Source organism: Cygnus olor, chromosome 10, assembly GCF_009769625.2.
Source record: "Cygnus olor isolate bCygOlo1 chromosome 10, bCygOlo1.pri.v2, whole genome shotgun sequence".
Lineage (NCBI taxonomy): Eukaryota > Metazoa > Chordata > Aves > Anseriformes > Anatidae > Cygnus > Cygnus olor.
Window position 1 is genome coordinate 19,894,660 of NC_049178.1, and position 25,656 is coordinate 19,920,315.

Below are 25,656 nucleotides of genomic sequence, written 5' to 3' on the forward strand. Positions count from 1 at the left end.
CCTTGAATTATTCACTCAATTTCTGAGAAGCAGCATTAAGAATGTAATCTTCTGTTCATAAATCCATTGGAAGACTCTTAATAATGTAAGCCTTAGTGGAACATCTCAGCATTGCAGAGGAAGGAGTAAGCATTTCCTTAGGGTTTCAAATGGTTCACTTGCCTTTCCTTTGCGGAGCTAAATCCATTCTTTAAGGGGAAAAAAAAAAAAAAAAAAAAAAAAAAAAAAAAAACACTTAGCTTTTGAAAAATTTCAGCCATCGTTTTCTTACGCTTCCTTTTATTTAATGACCAGCAGCTCTGCCACTACAGGAAGGTCCATAAAGCTTGCAGAATACACAAAAACAAAATTTGGAAGCATTTATGTTCATCAGTTAGCTCTAATGTACCCCTTGCTTCCATGCTTTTCTTTCTCCTGAAGACAGATGCATCCTGGAAGCCTTCACCTTGTAAATACTCAGCTCAGGTGAAACCAACCACACCAGAAATTTGCATTCATCCCCAGAGATCAGTATGCTCACATGGCCAATGGCAGACATGGTGACTGTGGCACCTTTGTGCTGAAGCCCCCATAGCCCACAGGGGTGTGATGGGCTGGAGCCCCTGGGATGTGAACGAGGCTATGGACAGTTTTGGTGATCTCTCTGCAAAGGTTTGGCTTTCAAAATGGAGATCTAATCCAGGCATTGAAAATACATGGATAATTCTTTGTCACTATCAGAGAAGAGCAGGAACAAGCAGGTTCAGTGCCTGCCAGGGCACAAACAGGAGTTTGGGGATCTAGAGCAGCAGGCAAGTCAATGGCAGAGGAGACCATGGGAGGTGGCAGCTGCACCCATGGCTTCCAATGTGGTATAGCTCCTGAGCTGTCGAGGTGGGAAGAGGACGATTCAGCTGCTGGTTGTTTCTTTGAACAGGACAAATAATTTTGTGTCCTTGGATCTCTGTTTTATTGCACCAGCTTTAATGTGTTAATTCTAGTTATACAGCAAAATTCTTGTGGGGCAGCAGGGGAGGTAACTCCAATGAGATCTGTGATTACAGCAATACTTGCTTTTGCAACTGCTCGTGAAATAAACTCAAACATTTCAGTCAGTTTGTATGCACCATCAGGCAACTGTAGCACAAGATGTAAATGCTATGTTCTGATCGGGTTTATACAGCAGCTCCCCAACTGCTCCGTTTAATACAGTCCCCAAAATGGGGATAGTTTCTCACAGGTAAAGTACAAGCAGTGGTACTTTCAAGTTTGGGAGATATGGACTCGTGGGTAAGCAACATTAAGCACTACATTGCCTGGCACCTGTTGGATGTCTCACAGTGTTGATGGTGTAGCATTCTGAATGCTCTACAGCATTCTTTCACTGATTTGACTTTTTTTTCTGGCTTCATCATATATGTAAAATTGCTCCTGTACTTAAACATCATAAAAATGTTTGGGCCAAAGTGATTTGGTTCTGTTTTATCCCATAAGATGTACCCGATCCAGGATATTATTTTCAGGTAGTGACTTAAACGGGAATATGCATGTTCACGTACTGCCCACATGACTTCCACAATAATACAATCCCTTTTAGGAAAGTATGTCTGCAGAATCGGCAGCTTGGTAACTGCTGTACAGTGCTAAAATTCCAAAATGACAGTTAATAACTTATCTGTCGAATGTACCCAACTGTCCCAGGCAAAATAATTGTTTCAATTAAAAACAAAAAAAGAAACTCAGCTTTGTTTTTATTCTTCCAAAGGCTATAAAAGTATTTATCTTTATTATTGGCAGGTTACTACTCTTCAAATAAATCCTTGCCCTATCATTACTGGAATGAAGTTTATCTGTTATTCATAAGCTGCAGAGAGATGTTTTCCTATGCTCTTTTTTTTTTTTCCCCTCTCTGTTGTTTTTAATGGCCGCTATAGAAATCTTTCATATAAAAATTTTTATTACTTTCTTTTTTCTTGGCACAAATATATTTTTCCCTGTATTTCTGTGCTGAAATTAATCCAGTTCTATTTTTGTCCTTCCTTATCTGTACATTAAGAATAGACTATGTCTTGCTCGAAATTGTCTCCGTGGCTCCAATTCTAGGGGAAGCCTTAACGGCCTTCCAGTTCTCATTACTGAGAAGAGCAGCTCGTATTCTGAAGGGGTTTTAGTTAGCGACCTACAACTCCAACCGTGTAACTCTAAATCACTGAAAGTTCAATGGGTGGCTTGTGTGAGGCCCTCGTTGGGGCCCTGATGCAGCTCTGAAGTTGGAGGCTCTGCTGGTGGAAGGAGACAGGTCTGCCTGTGTTTGTGGGAGACGTACTCGTCAACAGATACCGTGTCAGTGCAAAAGCATTCATTATAGTACCTGCATTTGGTAGCATGAACACAGGAAGTTCAGCTGCTCTGTGTCCTAGAGGAAGGAGGCATTTCTTGCTCCTCTGCCTGACCACGTGTTTAACTTCGTAACTCTTGTCCTGGGACATGAACTCCTAAGTGCCTCAAGCTGGCTTTTCTCTAGATGTGTGGAATTTTATCTGGCTTGGAGAGCTTGACTCCAGAGGCAGGCTTCTCTGCGTGAAGAAAAGCTGTCACTTCTCCCCGGCTCATACAGTCGGATTCATGGAGAATGATGCAGGGATACATTGGAATCAGTGGGGCTTCACCTGGCTGGAGTGCTCATTAGTGAAGCTTCATTCCCTGAAGGCCAAAAAGCAAAGTTTTCAGCAGAACGTTTACAGCAGAAGACGCACCAGAGAGCTGTAGGCTACCTTTGGAAGAAGAACCCCAGCACAGTGGTTGATGAGGCTACTGGTTAACACTTTCTTTCACCCACTCTTTAATTTTGACCCACATTGATAAGCAACCAAACCAAAGTTTTTGAGTAATCGGTGCCCACAGCCATCTCTGTTAGGACTTTGAAAGGGAACGGGGAGGGCATTATGCCGCATGTTTATCAGGTGACGGATGATTAATAGGTCTTAGCATACAATGAATGTGTATCTCTTCTTCACATGCTAATCACATGGCATTTATAAATGTCAGCACCTTATCGTGGCAACACACTCTGAATTTTGTCTTTTTAAAGGTACTTATTTTTAACATTTTTAACATACATATTTTATTACTGAGGTTGCATCATTTGAAACTTCCCTTTTGTGATGATATAGAAATATGGTGAGCTTTTTTTTTTTTTAATTTCTGAAGTAATTAAATTATTGCATTTCAAATCTAATCTAAAAAAAATCACTGCAGATAATGAAGTTTATATTAATGTGTTTCTCTAACTACTAAAATGTAGCAGTGGGTGTCACATTGAAATCTTAATCATGACAAAAATAATTTATAACTATTAGACTGAGAAGCTTCAGGCTCTTCCTCTGCTTTTTTTTTTTTTTTTTTAATGTTAAAATTCTTTGCTTTGTAACCTAGGGCCTTAATTTAGAGTAATAAATTATAGTTTTACCATTTGAGGATTGCATCATTTTCATTCAAAAATCCCGAATTTCATTATTTGGTAACTTGGTCATAAAAATGTGCTTTATTATCAAATGTGACTAGGAAACGTAAGCCCTACGGGATTTTTATAAAGGTTCAGGGAGAGTTTGGTACAGAAGTCCAAAGAACAACACACAAAGAATCTGGACTCAGCTGCTACTTGAACCGAGCTTTTTAGACTGCAAAAGAGTTTCTTTTCCAGCAATTATTGAATTATTTTTCGGTCCATTTTGGTGCTCCTTGAGGTAGGCAGAAGTGTCATTGCCATCCAGAGACTTTATGGACCTAACAAATTTAGAATTAAATGAAATAAATTAAAACTCTGTCAAAAATTCTGCATCTTGAAAAGCCTAGTGCTGTACTTTATCCTTGTACGGTAAAGTTGTTGAAGGTACTATCTGAAGACTATTTAATGCCACTAAGTTCGTAGGCTTGGATGTTTGGTTCTCCACCATTTTATTATGAATAAATATCCACATTCTTCAAAATGCTTCACTGAAATTGCTACTCACTGGCATCTTTGGCAGGGACCTCACCAGAGTGGCCAAAGATTGAATCAGTTCAGAGGAAACCTCACCTTGTGTCTCCAAGCAATGGTTTCTCAAACACACGCTGGGTTGTACTAGTAAAACAAGGGTTTTGCTTCAGTTTCTTCCTCACTTGGAAATAGGACGTCAGCCTCTGAGGCCATCCATCTACCACCTTTCCACAGCACTAATATCACTTCAACTTTGTCTAAAAGATTTATTCTCCCACATCTCACCATCTGTGCTGTCACTTAACTGTGGATGTGGGCATATTTACAGATCACATTGCAAATAACTCACAGCCAGTTGTTGATTATTCTTTTCTTGCTTTATCGCCTTTGAAATGATGAATTTATTGCATTATCTTGAAATTAAACTCATGACATGAGGCTGGTAATGGTTAAAAAGAAAGGCAAATTTCTACAAAACTCCTTGTATGCTGCATCGCTGTCTGTATCACTGAGGTAAAAGCAGCCCTAGACTTAAACAGCCCCTCGAAGAACTTTCCAAATAGCCATCACCTTGTAAAGATGCTCTTGGTATTTTAATTAAAGGTCAGACAAAACTACAGTGTAAACCTTGGAGATGCTTTGTATCAGACATTTAAAGAGGAGCTGCTTAACAAAGTCTTATCGTATTAGAGAAACAATGCCCAAACCCTTTCCAAGATTTATACGAACTGGAGCCTAAACAAAGGAGCCTCTGCCAAGTTCGGGCTGCGAGTACAGCATCCATAAATCACAGCCTGGCCCCGTGTCTGTTTCATCCCTGTAAATCGGTGTGGAAGTGCTGCAGGGCCGTGCACCTCCATCAGCACTGGGAGCACGTGGACACACCGCGAGACGGCGACGGCCGGGCAGGGCAGCACAGACGCATCAGGGATGGTGCTGGTGTGGCCTTCTGCCTGGCTGTGCTTGCACGTCTGTGCGACAACCTTCATGGCAATTAAAAGTAGTTTGTTTTCACGTAATTAATATTACCACGCTAAATAACATTGCGGTGCTCTGGCACGAATATCCCGATTGCCAAGCCTGCATGCAGTCGCACAGCGGCGTGCATTGAAGGTCGCGCTGTAAGGCTTTATTCAACGTGTCAGCTTTATTATTTTGAGCGATCTTAAAAACCTGCAAGGCAGTTTTTCTTGCTGGATTTATGAAGTATTTTAGACTATTTGCTAAAAAGAATTTGTCTGAATTTTAGAATGGAGTCTTTCATTTCTGATTTCTCCACCTCTGGCCTTGTCCGTGGACTCATTTAGAACTGAAGCAGGTGACCTCGTCTTCTCGTCACTTCGGCGGTGAGTTACACCGTATGCAGAGATGGTGGCACGACCAAAAGGCTTTTCAGGGGAGCCATCTGTCTGCACACACTGGTTGCATGGTTTTACCTTTCAGATCTCATTTGCTTTTGGTTGCCACCCAGTTGAGAGTGGATGATGTTTTTCTCTGGCACTTGTACGGCTGTTGCATGCTCAGATGTGTTGTGATGATGTATTCTACGCATGTTCCATTTGAAAAATTCGGCAGCATTTTCAGCGTTGATTTCCCTCAAGAGTTATTACACCCCACACAGATTGGCAGCACCGTGCCACAGCGCCAGGATTTATGAGGTGACCTTGGAGACACAGGCACTCCCAGATTGAAAACACTCGGAGCTAAACTTGAAATATATTTATTTTGGATTACTGAGCAGTCTCCACCATTGTATAAATCAGAATGAGATTACACAAATAACACATAACATTTATATAACGTTTCATAACACGTGGGATTCCTTCGTACGCTGCTCAAGTACAACACTCCTGGTTCCTCCAGACTCCGCTTTCGCTGTTGGATCTGACGTTAGAGCTTCACCAGGACAAGGAAAGGCAGCACCTTTCCCGACCCCTCTGCATGCAGCGGTCTCTTCTTGGGGCCATCCTCCATCATATGGGAGCCAGGCGTCCCAAAGGCACTGGGGGCAGTGGTACTGGGTGGCTGCTGGGGACTGGGCTGGTGCAAGGCACTCCCTTAGGAGCCCTGCTGCTGCCCAAGACCCACGGGTCAGCACAAGGGGCTGAACCTGCGGTCCCTGCATGCCCCCGAGCTTCTGGGGGTGTTTTCCAGCCGCCTTTTGGAGCTGGGAGCTGCGCTAATGAAGAGGTGCTGCTAGGCGTCAAGGAAACCTCTGAGCGGAGGCACGTCGAGAGCGAACCTGTGAGCAGCAATAAACGCGAATCCAACCTGCACTAATGTTAATTGTCATTCAGTTTATATCGATGTGCAGTTTATTAAACCATAAAGCAAGGCAGCAAGCACAGAGAGCAACTCGAGATAATTAAACATAATAAGGGTTTCACTTAATCCCTCAAAACCCAGGGGAGGCACAGTTAAGGCTGAGTACCCTGTTTGCACCGAAAGACACTTTTTGCACAGTCATTTAAGAGCACTTCCCCATACGATATTCCAGGACAGGGGGAAAGGTAGGTCCCACCTTCCGTTCTGCATACAATTTTTGCTTTTCTTTCTGCCTTTAAATCACTCTGCTCATTAAGCCTGAACCCTGACTTTCGAAGCAGCTCGTGGCTCATTATTTGCGTTGCAGTGACAAGTGGAGACCCCCATCAGGGACCCTGGGGAAGATCCCAGCGCAGGACGGCTGCTGGTGGAGCGGCGGTGAGGGGGCTGCAAGGGGCACGGGTGGGAGCTTGCGGGCTCAGCTCCCTGCCCAAAACTCTCTCTTTTCTTAGACGAGGAGGGTCAGCGAGGGGATGAGAGGAGAGGGCGGACTGGGCAGATGGAGGGAGGCAGTTTGGGAAGAGTGAGCACAATCACGGCAAAGCTGGCAGCGCTACCGGAGGCAGCCTCGGAGAAGCAGTGAGGTGCCCAGCACCGCACCGGGGGGACCCTCTGCTCCCCGGCTGCTGGCACCGGGACTGTATCGGGCAGCGCTCGGCCGGGGGGAGCCGCCCGGTGCCCGGCCGAGCCCCGGCGGCGGTGCTGCGGGGAGCGGGGCGGGAGAAGGGTTAAGGGCGGCCGCGCACCCGCCGCTCCTCCGCCCGCCCCCCGTGCACGGCGCAGGTTTGGGAGGTGGGGTTTGCGCCGAGCTGCCCGGCTCCCGGCCGCTGCCGCTCAATGCTGCGGCCGCGGGGCTGCTGCGGGAGCCGCGCACCTCGGGGCTCCGCGCACGGCGGGCAGGCGGCGACCACCGAGCCCAGCGCAGCCCAGCACAGCCCAGCACAGCCCAGCATGCCCCCCGCCCCGGCCAGGTAAGCGCAGCCCTGCGCCGGGAGGAGGGAGGCAGGTTGGGGAGGTGGAAATGAAATCGGGGATGAAGGAGAGAACCGGCTGCGGGGTGCGGAGCGCGGGGTGCGGAGCGGCCCCCGCGATGCCGAGCGGCTCGGGGAGCGCCGCCGCCGGGGATGCTCCGCGGGGATGCGGGAGGAAAGCCGGGGTCGGGCAGAGCCGGCCCTTGGGGGGCTTGGGGGCGGCGGTGGGGAGCGTGGGGCTGGGGCCGGGGGGGTGTGCGCGGCTCTGCCGCCGGAGGGATGCTCCCTGGCAGGCTGGCAGAAATGCATGCATAACTTTTTGCTTGATGCAGCCAGCGTTCTCCTGCTCGAGTTTTCGCTTCTTTTGCTTTCTCCAGGCTGATGTTGCTTCCGTGTCGTGAGCAACATAATGCAGCATGTTGTTTTATTTATCCCAGACAGGAGTGACTCGCTCTCTAAACTACAAATTAAACGATGCTGCCTGCATAACAAGTGGAAATAGTTTGTATCTTACATACTAATTATCCATCACCTTTTAGACTAAGCAGGGGCTGGTTTCTGCGACGAGGGTTTAATAAAGCAGCCTGATGTCTTGCAGCAGCGCATTCATTTCCTCTTGCTGGATTAATGTGGGCAAAGGATTAAGAGCCAGCACGTTGATTAGGCGCCCCGAGGTGCGGGGAAAACGGGGAACATTTGGCTGTGGAGAGGAGCCGGGTTTTGTCTTTGCTCTGGCGCATCCCCCTGTTTACGTGGTGCGGCTCGGGACCCTCGTCCTAGCAGGTCGATCGCTCCGCGGGGGCAGGGACCGCCGCGAGCCCCCGGCCGCCCGGTGCCGGAGCCTCCCCGTGCCCCCCGGCGGCCCCGAGCATCCCCGGCCGCCCCCCGCCGCGCTCCGGCCCCGCTCCGCCCGCAGCTGCGCCCCACGCGGCCGTGGGAAGCGGGGCCCCGCTGCTGCTCTCGGGGCCAGCCCGCTCCAGCCTCCTCCTGGAGCCCCTGCTGCTGCCTTCCCGGCCAGGACACTCATTTGGCTTCTTTGCTGGACCCGGCGAGCTCGCTTTTTTTTTTTTTTTTTTTTACCCTGCGTTTGTAAGTCCCCGAAAACTGCTTAAATGGCTCTTGAATAATCCTTCAAAGTCACCTCCCCCCTTTAATCTAATACCAAAAGGACTTACTTTACACAGCTAATCCCTCTTTTACTCGCTGTACAGCCTCATTTAGGGGTGTGCACACTGCTAATTTTCCCAGAGCAGCCTGCTTTAGACAATGGCTTCTGCTGGGTGCAGCAACCTCTTCCTCGCCGTGCTCACTTCTGGGCTGAGCTAAATACGTCTGCCAGGGTTTTGCTTGATTTCGGGAGGTTTTTCATCAGCTCCCATCAAGTGAACTAACCTCTGGCAGGAAGCCACACCAAAAGCTTTGTGTGTCATTGTAAATAGCACCCATCCCAGGGCTCCCGGGGAGCTCCTGCCCGGGTGTTAGCCAGCCTGGAGGCGTACACCACAGTGTGCCTGCTGAGAGCTGGAGTCAAATGATCCTGGCAAAACTCGGGTGACTTGGGAATTTCCCCGTGTGTACCTGCTGCAGTGGAGCTGAGCTTTCTTCTAGTTCATCCACTGCTCCCAGAATTTTAAGCTTGTTCTGATCTACCTGCGGACGAGCTGTATGCACTGGATGCGAAGGACAGCAGAAGAGAAGCTTACCTTGCTTTACCTCACTTCTCCATTAGCATCCAAACACTAAGTAGGATGAAACACTATTTCTTCCTAACCTGAACTGTACATGGCCAGTGCCCTGGTGCATTATCCGTGATGTCTGGAGCCCCACAGCCCCTTGCCCGAGGTCCCCGTGGGTTGAGACGAGGGGCAGTGTGTCTTTGGTGTGCCCTGGGCAGCGGGAGGTGGCGGATGCTGGCATGTCCCCATCCTGGACCACAGGGACCCCTTTGGCAGCGGTGTGGCACAAGCCCTCTTGGATGGTCTGTGGACCTTCCTGTGGTGGCTGTAGGTGCATTTTGAGTGTTAATCCCTCCACTGTGTGTTTCCCCGAGTACCAATTTCCAGCACCAGCTGTGGAGTGTTTGTTCCAGAGGCAAAGGCAGTGGCACTGCAAGACAGCCAGGGGCTGGTGAGAGAACCCCTTGGTTCCCAAATCGCACCTCCTGCTGTACAGAGAAGTATTTCTCCTTGATATCCACATCTGATCCTCAGCCTTTACAGTTTGTGGGATTAACATTGCCTTGATTTAAAATACGTATCTGTGTTAACCTGTCGGGGACACCTATGAAAACAGGTGTCGTTGTCAAGCTCCTGTAGAATTTTGCCAAAGATGCAAAACTTTAGGATATTTTTTTTATATTCTGGCACCAAGTAATTTATTTCCCTTGAATCGGGGAGTTGGCTTTGTCTGACAGTTCTGCTTAGTTGGCTTGATTTAAAAACAAACAAACAAAACCCGCACCAGAGGTAGAGATGAGGCAGAGCCAGAGGGATGCCAGTCCCAGGATAGCCAGAGCACAGCTTTTTCACTTTCTCTCGTGGTCTCCGAAAGCGGACCCTTCTGGGAGCGGCGCTGCCCCCAGAGGGCTCTGCACAGGTGGGGTCGGGGCAGCTCCCCCCAGCCCCCCCAAATCCTCCCCCTGACCACAGCCCCCAGCCCAGGCACCGCAGGAGAGGCTGCTCCTGCGTGCGGGTCCTCTGCTGCGTTTGAAAGTTCATAAATCATCGCAGCTCTATTTTTAGCCAGGCTAGATTAGAGCAAGTCTGGGTTTTCTTCCCACACCTCCGTCCGTGGCCTAAAATGACCTGGTAATGTCCCTGTAAAAGCTGTTTTCGCACTGCCTTTGATTTTGCTTGTGACCCGTCGCTCAGACCTGTTCGTACACAGAGGATGGGCTTATTTCAAGCAGGGCTTGGTGCAACAGGTGGGAGTTTTCCTTCAAATGCAGAAATTGTGAGTCTGCTGCTTGCTGCATGAGTGATGCACAGCCCCTGACAGGAAGGTAATCACAAACCCAGGGAAGTAACATGAATCACACAAAATCCACAAATGTCAACTCCGGAGCTCTAATCCAGGCGTGCTGCCAAGATTTAAACTTGCACACATCTTTACTGTTATCTGCTACAGTGGTTAATCAAATATAAATATGAATATCATGACAGTAGTGATTCATTCTTTTTATTATTAGCAAAGCAAATATATAATGATGCCATCCACCCAATTTAATGTTTCATGAGAACACACTATTCCCTGTCCCCTACAATCATCCACCCAAAATGCTGATATTAAAATAAAAACTCTTGTGTCAAATCTGCTTACAGTCTTAGCATAAACAAGGTTCGTGTTTCATTATGAGCTAAGACAACAATATTTTCTGCACCAAACAGTGTTTCTAGTACTGTATGTGTTGTACTTGGGAAATAACTTCATTCTTTGCTTTTCCCTAGATACAAGCAGTCACTTTTTATCTTAATCTGTAGGATAAAAATCTGTTTCAGCATGACTGCAAGGAAAAAAAAGAGTTTTCTTTCTTTGAATTGCTGAGTTAAATCACTGAAAGTCAGACCTCCAGGACCAAGAGGGTCAAAGCATTTTAAAAACAATTAATCTAGTGTTGTAATCCATATTCATGATTCATATTTAGGAAGTTAAAGCATAAGGAGCAAATTTTGACTCTGCAATGTGATTTTTTTTTTCCCCCTGTGATATCTAATCACAGCATAGCTGTATCAGCATGTGGACTTCAGTAAGGTAAGTGACACGCTTACCACTTAAAAAAAATGTGATGGGGACTCAAGGAAATAATCTACAACTATTATATTTTTTATATTGACTTTACAAGGATTTATTTAAAACTGTGTTAAACAACTATCAGTTTCAAAAATGTGCTTCTACAACACTTATTTCTTCTGTTAATCCTTCCATAAGCTCCCAGTTTATCAGCAGCTGATGCTCTGTTACTTGAAAGTTGGCTGGAGATGTCTCAGATATGGCCAAACATCTTTATTAATGAATAAATGTTTTGATATTTCCAGCACCAAGCTCTCCTAAAATGCATTGTGGGACTTTTGAAAATTTAACATTCCTGAGGAATGACTTCATATTTATTTGGGGAAAAAAAGTCAGTTGAGCAGAATCAGATCTCCATCAGGGCTACTGGAGTGGTACGGTGAGGGGTTTGAGCATCGACGTGCAGACAGAACACAAATAAATTTTACCACGATGGTATTTTACCATCTTTTCTCCTTGCTTTTTCCAGATGTTTTGAGCCAGGCTTCAGTGGGACTCATTGGACACATTTGTTATTAGCCATCTCATTTGGGCTTTTCCCACTCTTCTTTGCAGAGTAGGATGTGGCTGAAAGACCAACTGTTAGGCTTGGCTCTTTCCTTTTTTTTTTTTTAAGTCAGTAAGCCAATATGCTGTGATGTTCCTTCTCCCTTCACAAACCTTGCTCACCAGTAGCACGGTCCAAAGTTGTGCCCTTCACACCTCCGCCAGTGTCCCTGACCAACATGCTGGGGGTGGCAGGGGGCTGCACCCAGCAAAGGGACGTTGCTGCCGAGCTGCTGGGACCTGCTTCCCTACAGGGTCATGTACAGGACCAGTGAGGTCTTGGACAAAAGATGTTATTGCAGTGGGCATTTGTAGCTGGTCAGGAGGCAAGTGAGTCCTGAGACGACCTGCTTCAAACTCCAGATCGGTTTTCTCTTCTCTAAACCATATCTGTGTAAGAACTTTGTAGGCCTCACACAAAATCTGTGTTTACAATTTATTTACATAAATGTTTAGCCAATGAAGAGATGCAGTATTTAAACCCAATCTACATAAGGTTCAGTGGGTCATCTTAGTCAGTTAGACTAAGAAAGGGAATAAATACCATACTTTGTGTTTGTAATGGAAAAACCTGTATTATGAATGGTAATTTAATTTTTGAGTACTGAATAGCAATAACCTATCAGTATGTTTTTAACAGAACAGTAAGTGCATGGTTTATTAAACTCGTATGCAGATAAGAGGGTATTATTTGGGAAGGCTCACAAACAACATCATACTCAAACAATTAAACACATTTCCATCTCTATGCTTCCAATAATAGGAATGTGAAAACCAAACTAGCCATCTGTGAAAGTCAACAGGGTATGTAGTGACTGCTGCTTTCCCTGCTCATGGCTGTATGTTAATGGTTCTGATCTCCCATTTGCACTTATTTTTGGTGATAGCTGTAAAACCCTGAGCAGAGATCTTTTCCTAGTTTGATCCATAACCATGCTGTGGGCCATTTCCCCCTTTCTGGGCTTTGCTACTTAGTAGTCAGTAGAAAAACTGGATTCTGCTCCCAACCCTGAGCCAGGTTCTGTTACCTTAGCTGTTCTAGGTTTGTACCAGATTTATGTCAATAATCTTTTACAGTCCAGTTTTGTACATTGGTGAAGAACATGTATTGGTGGGTCAATGGCAAAATAACCATTCCCTATGGCTTACTGCCATAAAGCTGAGCTGCTGTCAGGGAGGCTTTACACCGCGTGTTGACGTCTGGGTTTCTGATACCATCAAGAGTGGGAATTACTTGCTGATGTGCTGCATCTTCTGCTCCTGGATCTTGGGTGGGACTACCACATTTTATAGAGCATACGTGTGGGGAACCTGTAGCTGGTGGGCTACAATCAATGCATAAATTCATTTCATGTGGTTCCTTTTCCATATTATTATTTGAATAACTGTACTTTGTGTTACTGGTGTGACTCATGAGATGTGTTTGAGAAGCATGTTCAGGGCTAAGCAGATGAGGGTGCTTCACCTCCTTACAGAGTACCAAATAGCTTTCATCAAATAATATTTTTTTTATCACTACTACCCTGCTCCTGTGAAATGGAGGCAAAAGCTCCCTGTCCTCGTCATGAATGAATGAATGAATCTTCTTGGTCTTTGTCTCCCAGTCTTTTGAAAAAAGCTTCTGAACAGCACTCAACTCCAAGCTCTAAAAAGAGTTACTTAGCATAAGAGCAGAACATTTGCCTAAGAGGGTTTTAGTCCAAGAATGACTTTTCATATTTAATTGATCTGTATTGTTCAATTAGGGAGATGTATAATGCCCTCTGTTGTGCATGTATAGCTTGAAGGAGAAATGAATGAAGTATGAAGTACAGCAGAAGAGTAATTTCAGGCAGAATCAGCTCTTAGCAGTGTACAACACTGGATTTCAGTTCAGACCTTGATATGCATGAGTAAATACGAATTGTGTAAATACATCAGATTGGTGATTTCTCCATGCAATTTATTTGGGGTTAGATTTGTTCTTATTCTAGCCACATTTCAGTCACTTTTTTTTTTCCATGTCTTAAATGTTTTCTGCTCAGAATAAATGGCCTATTGTATTTCACTGCATTTCACTTCAAAAACAGCTCGCTGGTGCTTTCCTCTCCCTGGCCCCCCGCAGGACTGTGCCGCTGAGTGTGGCGCGGCGGTGCCCACCCTGGGCTGAGCCCGATCCCGCGGGGGCAGCACTCAGCCCCCAGCCTCGTCGCCGTCGCACTCGAAGGTTTGGGGGGGATTTGGGGGGATTTAGGGGGGCTGCTGCCCCTCCCAGCTGCTGCAGGAGCCTGTGGCCCCCAGCACACAATTTCCCTGGTGTAATTTTCTCAGGATTCATAATTCTGCAGAATGCATACATGAGCACATTGTTTTTCTCCTTGACTTGTTTCGTCCATTGGTGCCGTGATTCTTTACTAACCCACAGAGCCGTTCTGCTCCGCAGTTTACCCTGGCTTTGCCCAGTGTTTTGTACTTGCTGCTATTTGTCTTCACTCACACAGCCCGATGCAGCAGGTCCTCTCACCTGGCACTGCCCTCCCTGCTCCTCCCCAGCTCCTTTGATTTCCACCCAAGATGATTGAGACCTCACGAGGCTTCCTCTGCTGGAGCCAGTGCAGTCAGACGTGCTGTTAGAAAGCGCCGATGATTCACGAGGGATGATTTTAAACTTGGCAGAAATCAGTGACCATGAGAGCTGAGCGCCCAGCTGGTATGGAGCGGCTGTCCCGGGAGATGCACGGCGTCAGGGAGCTTTGTCAGTGTGCAGCTCTCCCCTGATGATTTGTAAGAAGGCTTTCTGGGGAAGTGCTCGTGTCTTAAGGATGCTCAGTGTTAGTCTGGGCTTCCAGAAATCCACGTAGAAATCCACACTGCTTTGCCAGCTCTGCTTTCTATGGGCATCTGTCGGTGGCAGGGTAAGGTGTGCGGGCAGGAGGGACAGGCACTGAGCATCCTTCCCTCTGACCTCTGCCTCCACAGCTCCCTCAGGTTCTACCCCGCTAACCCTCCCATAAGCACCCTGTCATGCTCTTTTCATACAAAAGGTGACTTTCTGCTCCCAGCTCCTTCATTTGGAAGTGGTGGAACATGCTTTAGGAAGCTACCCCTCTCTCCATGAAGTGATGTGCAGTGCTGAACTAAAGCACTGCTGTCCCCCCTCTTGCATGCACGGAGCTGTGTGAGCAGGGCCGTGGTCATACACGCTGTTCTATGTTTCTGCTTCAATTGCCACCTGGTTTTCGTGTTGTTTGCTAGCACTTCCCACCATAAATATTAAAGGAACGTATCACACATTTTCTTCATTTTACCAGGGAGGCAGAGATGGAAAAAGCAAATATGGTGCAATGCTAAGCACAAGGTTGGGTCCCTCCTGCAGAGCCACAGTCATGCGCTGGTTGGAGTGCGAGAATTGCTCAGGTGAATTCAGTGTTTAATGGATCTCTTGTAATTGCAGATGGAGGGAAAAACAGTAGTCAAATACATCTGAGAATGACGAGTGCAGAACATGGATTGACTCGATATTTTCTCAAGTCAAGTGGAAAAAAGGAAGCCCAGTACGAGAAAGCTGAAAAGGTCAAACTAATTTGTACTTGGGTGATAATGGCTAATGCCGCGACTGTTTATGAAGCCTGCAAAATCTTCCCAGTGTTAACCACCGTGATGTATCTGTTGGTGATTTTGAGAAATTAAAAATGAAGCATCACTTGTTCCACCCTCTGTATGCCTTAATCTGTTTTGGTTTAGGATTCCTTGGAAAAGTTACATGTTCTTTACAAATTAGTTAAGATTAAATTTATTTAGTTCTCTTGACTTTGGTGTGCCGTGGCTGAAGGGAGATCTTTTTTAAACACGGAAGATTAATAGTTAGCTTGATGAGAATACGGCTGAAAACCTGCCCGTGTCTTGCTGCTTAGGCATTCTGGTTGGGTTCTGTTTGTTTATTTTGCTGCAGTCTTCTCTGTTTATTTACTAGGGAAAGTGGAAATTTTATATGCATGTACAGCTCCTGCTATTAAAATAGGAATAAGTGGTGAGCTCCTAATTCCCCACACTGCCTTCTGCTGCCTCAGTTATTTATGCAGATCTGCAGCTTCTTTGAGTGGTTACTGGAAACTGTGTGAATTTTCCTGGGATTCTGCTTTCTTTCCTGGGAGCAGCAGTGCTACCAAGCTGCTTAATTTTCTAGGAGACAACATGGGACTGTACCGGGAGTCTCTCCTGCCTCATGTACAGCACAAAGTGTCGGCTCCAGAGGAATTCATTTGCCAGGCTTATCACCGAGACATTTAATATCTGGAATGATTTAGTATATCAAATCCTGGAGTTTGGGGCTGAATGTAGTTGCATTCGTCATTGTTGCAGAACCTTGACAGTGAACAAAAGGTGCTGCAGGGAACCATAACTCATGCAGCAAATTAATGGGTTCCTGGCTTTGCTTGCTCAGCTAAATGGAAGCTGGAAATGGTGTGGTGTCACCGGCTGAAGGTTTTCTGCAACAAGTGTGTGGGTTAGGGGGTTGTATGTCCTTCGTCCCTAGGACAGATACTGGAAGTGTTGCCCTCCTGCCAACAGGCTGGGACTGGCGCTTCTTGGTTTTGAAGTACTTCTCTAGGAAGGATTTTAAAGGGGGAAAAAAAAAAAAAAAAAAAAAAAAAAAAAAAAAAAAAAAACACCTTGTAAGCTGTTATGGGAGCATAATGCATTTATTTTAACAGAAATATTTTTTTCAGTGTCATCCACAGGCAAAAGAGAACATGAAGCCACAAGACCCGCATGCCAGTAATACAATATTATTACATAGCATCACTGAGCGTTTTGCCACTGGGAAGGGGTATGTAGTGTGAGGAGATATTTGATCACCTTCAGATGAAGGGTTCTCTGAGTCTGAGCTACTGCAAGTGAGGTTTGTCCATGTCTGAATTTACGCAGGCTGTTTTAAAGCATAAATCTTTCTCCTGATCCTCAGTAGCAGTCACATTTTAGAGTATTGAAACTTACCTGGCCATAGGGGTCTGCAGCTCCACATCTTCCTGGCCCTGATTTTTGAGCTTACCTCTTTTTTCTAATTCTGACACCCTTAAGAGGAGATGAACCCAATTCCAGCAAAGGTTTTTTTTCGGTTGGTTTCAATCCTGTTTCTTTCCTTTGAAGAGCAGCTTTCAAGGTCATCAGTATTTTTCAAGAGTGTAAGTATAAAGTCCAACCATACCGCATGATCGCAGTGTCTCTTCTGCTTTTCTACTTCAGTCTCCTGGACCACTGAAGTTAGAACCTGTATAGGCAAAGCCTACCTCTAATAGCTCAGGAATACCTTCTCTCAGTTTGTTCAATCCTGTGTAAGTGAGAGCTGTCAGCCTTTGGCCAATCTCGGCATGTATGAACAGAGTCCTTACAGTAGATTAAGTGATACATCACAGCTCCTGGGTAAACATTACACGAAGGAACCCAATCTGCAGCAGCCAGCATAAATGGAGAGCAGTGCAATGTTTGTATTGCTGTTTATTTAATTACTTCAGATTTGTTTCTCTGTAAACACTTGCCTGACCAGCCATGCCTCTGAGTTTCCTCCTGAGCAGTCTGTGCTCAGAAGGAGATCAGAAGGTACTTAGAGAAACCAGACATCTGCAGGCTCTGTTGCCTCTTTGCTTTGGGAGAGGAAAGCCATGGGAATTAGAGAGAAGGTGTAAAAAGGGGGCATAGCATAGGGCATAGCAGGAAAACTTCACACGGCCAGGAAAAAAAATCTTCCTTTTGATTCTTCTTCTATCCTCTACTTTTGTTCTTGTGTCACATACTGTTGTGGTGGCTCCTTTCACATGATGGCTCCACTCACATGGTGGCTCATGCGATGTTATTCATACAGTTAGTGGCAGCTAACATCCCTTAGAAAACTGAGTTATGGGTGCTCCTCTGCCAGCACAATTCAGGGAAGACTCCTTGCTTCGCAAGAGGAAGGACTGACAGCAGTTAGCTGGACCAGCCCACTGGGATCTTCTGCCATCCTCTGGGAGCTTCTTCCTTGCTGCCAGAGGGAAGTGGTTGCCTCTTCTGCCTGAAAAAGGCAGCGAGCACACGTTTCCACATAGCACATCTGTTCATGTCACTGTATGAATAGTCTTGGAGAGGCCATGTGGTTCACTGGGTTGGGGACACCAAGCCCCTTGCCTATTCCTGCAAGGACACTGAGCACCAAACCTCAGTGCTCCCCGGCTGGGCATTCCACCAGACAGCCCGTGCCCAACGCGATGTATTGTGTATTTTCGCTGAAATATTTTTTGCACCGTGAAAAAACTCCAAGAGGAAAATCCTTCAAATCACATTTTAAAAGCATTTAATGTGGCACTGGAGCATTCTGCAAATTAAAGCCAGCCCTGGGACCAAACCCTCAGCTATTAGGCTGCTGTTTTTTTTCCTTTGCTTTCTGATGTCAGGAAGTTCTGAGATTTGTGGTGTAAGTGCACAGCTCTGTGAGCCAGCTAATGCTTGCAGTCATTTTTGGCATATTCAGAGACAGCAAGGCTACCTCTGATAGCCTGCTTGCTATCAGCACCCACTGTATCGCAAAACCATTTTATTATTATGATTATTATTGTATTTTAGAACCATTACCTAAAATATGGAATCAGTGCCCCTAGAAAAGTGGATTATCCTTTCCTGGGTAGCTAATTTTATTTCACTCAAGAAAATTTGATTCATATTTCTGAAACATTGCCACTAAACAGCTTTCTAAGCAGAGTTGCAGTGCAAGACCAAATTAGATTCGTGTAGGGAGAAGGGAAATATTGTTGTTGCAAGTGTCCAAAGGGGTTGAAATGAAAATAATCTTATAGATCAAACTTAAATTGAGTTCAGATATTACAGAGATAACACAGTTCTGTACCTAGAAAATCCATCTGTCAAAAATAAACTTCAGGGTCACATTTTAAAATGGCACTTTTGGTTCTGGATCCTTTAGCTTCTCTCTCAGGCAGACCCGAGATGGCAGCCCCATACATTGCAGGGGCACAGAGCTTGCAAAGCAGTTAAAGCTGCAGGAGTCTGTTAAAAAAATAAAGAAGCAAATAAAAAGTTAGGGACGATGTGGTAGGGAGCCTCTGGGTGAGGATTAAAGGGATGTAAAGCAGATGTTGTCATGGATGTCTGCTATGGACAAATCCAATAATGGGCTGTGTGGGAATGGCACAAAGCTGTGCCAGGGGAGGCCCAGGCTAGATACTAGGAAACATTTCTTTACCATGAGGGTAGTCAAAGAATGGGACAGGCTTCCTAGCGATGTGGTTGATGCCCCATGCCTGTCAGTGTTCAAGAGGCATTTGGATAATGTCCTTAATAAAATGCTTAATTTTTTGGTTATCCTTGAAGTGGACAGGCGGTTGGACTTGATGATCTTTGCAGATCCCTTCCAACTGAACTATGGTGTGATTCTGTGAAAACACCTTGTGAAGTTCTGCAGGGTGAAGTGGGAGTAGTTTGTATCAAACTGAGGAACTTACTTGACCTTTATTACCAGAGACTCTGAATAGGCCTAAAATTTCAGGTCTTTAATTATCCATGTGGCAGTCTCGTGGGCTGCCAGCGTGCTGGTTTATTAGAGGTGAAGAATGGAGATGCGTTTGGAGATGGTCAGAGACACAGAGATATTTAGGCACTTCAGTTTCTGAGAACGTCTATCCGAACTCATTGAATTTGGGGCTACAAGGCTATTCAAAACAATACATTTATGGTAGAGAAGAAATTTTCACACTGAGTTCTTGTCCCCCATGGGATGCATCATAAGTCAGTCTCATGCTTAAAACAGACTTAGTTTTTTTTTGCACCTGTATTTTAGCTGTGGATCAGTCCTTCCCTAGCCTTGTTGATTTCTGGGCATTGAAATAGTCAGGATAAAAGGTCTCTCTGAATACTTGCTTTAAAACAAAAAGTACCTAGAATTGACAATGTGTTTTTGAAAATGTAACCAAGTACGATTTAACTAGCTAAAACATTTTGAGTAGACATAAGCATTCATATAGGAGAACCTGATAATACCTATACTAATGTAATGCTGTCCATTACCATTGTATAAAATGTAAAATATTGTATAATATTTGAATCCAACCGCAGAGAATCCTTTATAACTATACTGACAATATCTAATTTTAGTAGCTATTTAAGTTTTGTAGAACAGATGAATGCATTTCTCCTTTGCGATTCACTTCTAAGATGGTATGTATCATCCGCATTTCTATTTTTATATATGTATTATGTTTTTATACATATTATCTATATAACTCCTTTTCCTGAACTCATAGACCAGTATTCTGAATCCCTGCTGAAAAGACCCGGGGGCTGCCTGTGGCCATGTGCCGGTGCCGCAGCTCAGCTGCCATGGGGTGCAGCCCATGGGCACCCCTCCCCGGGCACTCGTTAGCCCACCTCCGCACCCCAAATCCAGCTCTGGCCCCCATGGTCAATGGTGGATGTAGCTGAGCTCAGGGGCACCACCAGGGTGGCTGGAACCATGCCCTGAGCAGCCCGGTGTGAATTCAGCCTCACTGGCTCCCATCACCCTTCCCGCATGGCAAGAACGACTGTGTGCTTTTGGCCAAAAACGCCGATTTATGCATGTTCTTTTCCAGACACTTCACGGGCTGAGCCTCTGGCTGGAAGGCTCTGGCTTTGAGACTGCAGTGAAATTAAGCGTGTACCTAAGCCCTGACAGGATCAGGACCAAACACTTTAAATAATTGATGGACTGCTTCATTTCTTTAGCCTTTCTAAAGTAAACTGAGTTTCAGATGAACATGAGCTGACTTAGATGTTTGGTTGGGAAGAAAAAAAAGCCCCCTGAATTGCACTGATTTCCCACAGGATTAACTTGGGAGCAGGAAAAATAACTTCTTCAGCTTCATCCTTCTTCTTCTTTCCCTCATGTTAACCAAGCATCTTTTTTTCTTTTTTTTTCTTTCCCTAAAGTTCTTTTCTAGGATTAAAAAAAAATAATAATAAAAAAGCACTTTTAAATTAAACATAACATCTGAAAATAGGAAGGAGAAAGTTGGGATAAGTATTTATGAACCAAGTTGGCCATCTATTCCAAGGATATTGTGGTTTTGCAAAGTACACTTCTGTATAATTTTTGTAAATTTTTATAAATTAATAACACAACTAGAATAGATGTGTTTCCCATCACACCTGGCAGTGTGAGAGAGATTGCAAAAGTAAAAGAATTCAAAGTTACTGACCCAAATATTATGTAGGCTGAAAAGAAAAGGAGAATGGAGGCCAATAAACGTAAATAGCAGAAGGAGAAGCAGATAATGAGCATCCATGTTTTGACTGCTAAATGCTGCTGTGGTCTTGTAGGCTAGTTTGTAGGAAGGATGTCATTTGTACAGGCAGGATGTGAAAGAAAGTGGAATTAGTTTGTTGAAAAACAAACAGGAAATGTGTGTCCATTTTGGATGGCTCCTCATATTCCACTCTCTGCAAATGGCTAAATATATTAGCTGAAAATAGAAGCATGGCAGAAAGAGCAGTTACGCTGGGCATCGGGGAGAGGAAGTTGCACTAAGAAAAAGATGTGTACTAGTCCATAGAAGTGTTACTTCTTGTAAACTTCCCTCTGAGCAATTTCTTTCTCCAGCAGAAAATATCAGTGAAGTAGGACACCTCTGAGAATTAATTTATAACACCATTTATATTTGCTAATGATAAAACATACCAAATTATTAAAAATTCTAAAAACTAAATGAATAGAGTGGCTCATAGCAGAACATATGCTTTGATCCAAAATGTTTTTTTCCCTCTCTTCTTTTAATCCTTTTACTCTTTGAGTCATATTATGTGTTGAAACACTTTTTTTGTCCTTTTCTGAATGTGAACATGTTTAGAACTCATAAAATTGCCTTTGAGGTGACCTTCATGGCTTTAGGAAGTGAATAAAGTGGTGGAGCGTTGGTAATACGAGTGGGCTGGGCTCCTGATCTGGGAGAGCATTTCAGATGTGATAGCACCTTGACTCAGACACCCGTTATCACTGGTCACAGTTAAGTTTCATGAAGTCTGAAATACCTTCCTCGTGTTAGCGACACTCCTGGCAAATATAAAAGCACTGCAAAGCTTTTTTTAAAGACCAATATTTACTGCTGAAAGGTCATCCTGCCACCGCCAACCCATTCATTATCCTCTTCACGAAGGAAAAGGTGATTCAGCCTTCTGCTGCCAAGGTTCCTCCGTCCCTTCATCTCCTCCGCCTGTGTCACTCACTCCCTTTGCTTCTGAACCTTAGTATTTGGTATTCCAGATGTTGGGTTTGATCCATCCATCACCTGTCAGTAGCTTGTAAGAGCCCCTGGACACGTCCACATGTATTTTGTGTACAGCTCCTGCCAGAGCAGAGGGATGTTGTGCAGGGAGGCTGGGCACACCACGAAGTCAATCCATTTTGGCTTTATTTCAGCTCATCTTCAGGTTAGCCCTTTTCAATACTTTCCCCCAAAACAGAACCTGAGGACTTGTAATGGATAATTCCTGATTTGTGAGGAGTTTGAGGGTTTACTTGTATGGAAAACAAGGCATGGTTTACTACAAATGCACCTATTTAGATTCTGTCATCTGCTACAAAAATAAAAAGGAGGGTAAAACTTTGCCTATTGTGTTTCTTCAGCTGAACTTGATACTAGTGCTTAGAGAGAGGTTTCCATGGTGAAAGTAGAAAAAATCAAATTTGGAAACTGCTTTCTTTTGTGTATTTGCTGCTATTGTTTTTAATGGTCACTGTTCTGCATGTTTAACAGTCATTATCCACACCTTCTAGCTTGTGAATACATTTACATATTTTAAATCAACATTAGCAGAGAAAAAAACTGTGATTTGCCCAAGGCTGCTTATGATTTTTTTTTATTTTTTAATGCTGAAATGCTCAGAATATCCTCCAGTGGGATCTGTCAGAAGGGTCTCTTCTGGCACACAGCTTTGCTTACTTGGTAACTTTGTGCATTGATTCCTTATATCACCTGCTTTTTTGCTTAGGTGATATTTCATTTCTGTTCCTTCTTCTATTACAAAAGTACAAAGCGAAAACCTAGTTGCAGTTACTTGCTTTATTCTTTCTTTTTTTTATACGGTGGTGCCTCGTGGTGTATTCCTTGCCTGTTTACCAAGCACTTTTTCGCTATTTCTTTTCTTGAACAGAAAGAGTCTGGCTTGGAAGCAGCAAACTTTCCACACATTATTCTGAGCCCCACCTGTAGCCTTGTCATGTATCTGGGGTGCAAATTTCCAGCACCCCCTTCTTCATCTCTCCTCAGGATGGGACTGTGCTGCTGCTCCGGCTGCAGCCAGCACTGCGCGTGTCCCTGGGGTGTGACACGGGAACACTTGTGCACGGCTGCAGCTGGGGAGCCCTCAGCTCTGCTAGGACAACCCTGATCCTGGCAGCAATTGTGCCAGCTTCTTGCTTTTTGCCTTGTTCCATTTTAGTCATATGCTGAAATCATGCTTTTGTTCCATCTCAAGTCATTAATTAGTCCAGTTTCCATTTTAAATTTAACTCGAGCTTGCTCAAAATTTGCCAGCCCTGCCAAAGTGTTGACATGTGTTTTACCAGACATTGGTTACAAAAGTCTTTCAAAATAATTTTCAAGAAAAAAAAAATCTAAGTACAGTGAACAAAACACTGAAAGTAGTCTTTTGTGGCCCTGAATATCTGGTTGTGTTGATGAATAATGGAGAAGATGTTCAGATTTATAAAAGAGGATTCAAGATTATTACTCATTTTGCATAGCTTCTTTGCCAGACTCTTAGTGCAGGGAGATACTCAACATCCCACAAAACAGTGAAATCTGTAGGTAAGGAGATGTTACGTTACATGAATAAATACCTGAACTTCTGACTGACCCCAGACCTTGCTGAGCAATATGTTGCTCTTTTTGGTAGGCTCAAGTCACAGAAGATAAATTTGCAGATTTTATCCAGTACACACAGCAACTTTCTCTGCTTGCATCTTTATTATTTGTCAGGATGAGTTTATGAAAATTAAGAAAGTAAACGCTATCTGTTACAGCCTTAAGTACAATCTCACAGCGGTGCCATCGTCTGAGCCTGTTTGGCTGGGTGCTCGAGCTGCTCCGGATCTGGCACAACGCAGGGGTCGCGGCCGCCCTCATTCGGGGCTGTCCCTGGAAATTACTGTAGCTGGTGTCTGACAGATCCTAAAGCATTACCTGGTGAAGTACTGCCTTTTAATATACATTTCCATGAGATTTAACATACAGATTTCTTCAGCTTAATGCAGAAAAGAAGCTAAATGAGTCAGTAAATGCTAATGTGTCCACGTTCTTCCCAGATAACTAGTTGCCTTTGGGACAGTATCAATAAGTGGCATTTATGTGATATTATGAATGTGTTAATTATGTGTAGACAAAATAATGAGTAAATAAAGGTCAAGGATAAATCCAATTTTCCCAGAAATACACATCAAAGAGCTTCTAATATTTATGTCATTAGCATTATTGAATATTCAGTGTCATTTAAATTATGTGCATTTTTTCCATTGCTTATATTTTTAGTCCGGGAGATACCGGGCAACTTAAAAGGCTGTGCAAATGTTTTGTAGCAAAATTCAGCACAACTTCAGCAGTAACTGGACTCTATTTTCTGCATACATTGGTTAACTGCCAGGTTGAATTTGGGATTGATTTCTTGTTTGAGATGTAACTTTGAGATATTCTTTTTTTCTAAATTTGAAATGAAGGAAATGAAACTGTGGCCATGCTGGCTATTAAACTGCTGAACCTTGAAACTCAATGTAAATCAAAACAAAACAAAAAGCTCTTGAGACCTTAAATGCCCAGCTCTGCCCTAGTTCATTGAGATGTTCATTATCAGTGCACTTTTAAAAAGCGATGCTGTTAGCATGCTGGAGATTTCAGGCTTTGCTTTTTACTAGCAGGCCATAAGTATAAATATCTATTTGGCAGGGACCTTTCTGAAATCCAGTGTTTTCTGAGGCAGGAGGAAATCCTGGCTGATCGATATAGCCATTAATTAGAAGGAAAGGTCCAGTCATGATTTTTACTTCTAAACTTTTACATATTGACAGTTGGCAAAGCAGTTAAGAAGTCAATAAGGATCTGAAAGTTACTGTACTGTTGGGTTGCTCACTGAAAAATAGCAATTAGGCTTCCTCTGTCTCCCAGGACCTCCTCTCGCTGGTGTCTGGAAGCATCCCGCAGCTGAACAAGATGCTGTTCATATATGAAATATTCATGTTCTGACATCAAAACATGTTGCATATTATTTCAGTATGGTAGGCTGAAATTAGATTCACATTTTATTTTGCTTATAAATGCCTGTCAGTGTTGCTAAATCAGTTTGTCTTTGCAGTCTTGAAATCGTGTCAGTCTGAATTTCCTTCATGTGCATACTGTTTTGGGCAAAGACACATGACTTCCGTACTCAAGATGGAACATCTTTAAATAAATGTGAAAACCTCCTGGGATTTAAGTATATTAAAAAAAAAAAAAATCTTTGGGGGGCCAGCTTTCAGATTGACAGATAAATACCTAAATGCTGATGGATTGGGATTTTTGCTCCCCACACTGTCCAAATACCATGCATATGGTACATTACCCGGTATTTGGTGGTCGTTGGGTATATATCAAGGAACTCTGGAATCTAGCACTGGTGAGAGTAGAGAGGATCTTCAAGTTCCCAATTCCTTGGGTTCTTCAACACCGTTAAGGACGGATCAGGTGATTCTAGCAGCCCTGCAAGTGGCAGTGGAGGTTGCAGGTGCTTGGTTCATGGAGCGCGGGTATCCTTCAGACGTCTGTGGGTCCAAGAGAAAATAAGGGTAGAGGTTTGTCAGCCTGAGAGCTGTCTGCGTGGCCGCAAACCCTAGTGAGCAGTGGTGCTGGTCTGCTGAGGACCACTCACACATGCAAAAGCATCTGACAAGGCTGTGACCTGGTCCTTTAAGTCAGTAGGCAGGAGAATTAATTCAGTGTTAACTTCCATGGCACTGTAGTGCTGCATTCATGCATAAATAATCTCAGTTTTGCAGTTGCTAAAAAAGCAGTTTTAGTCCTCAGTCTATGACACATT

At 44.4% G+C, this 25,656-nt stretch overlaps 1 protein-coding gene across 2 annotated transcripts in view; it reads left to right on the forward strand.

The window, feature by feature from the left end:
* The first annotated feature begins 7,067 nt into the window (after positions 1–7,067).
* Positions 7,068–25,656, forward strand: part of CNTN4 (contactin 4) — a 301,419-nt gene continuing 282,830 nt past the window's right edge. Inside the window, exon 1 of one of the 2 annotated variants that reach the window (XM_040568777.1) lies at positions 7,068–7,254. The gene's annotated coding sequence lies outside the window, so the exon portion shown is untranslated. The remainder of the gene's footprint in view (positions 7,255–25,656) is intronic. The other variant, XM_040568783.1, reaches the window with a different exon arrangement.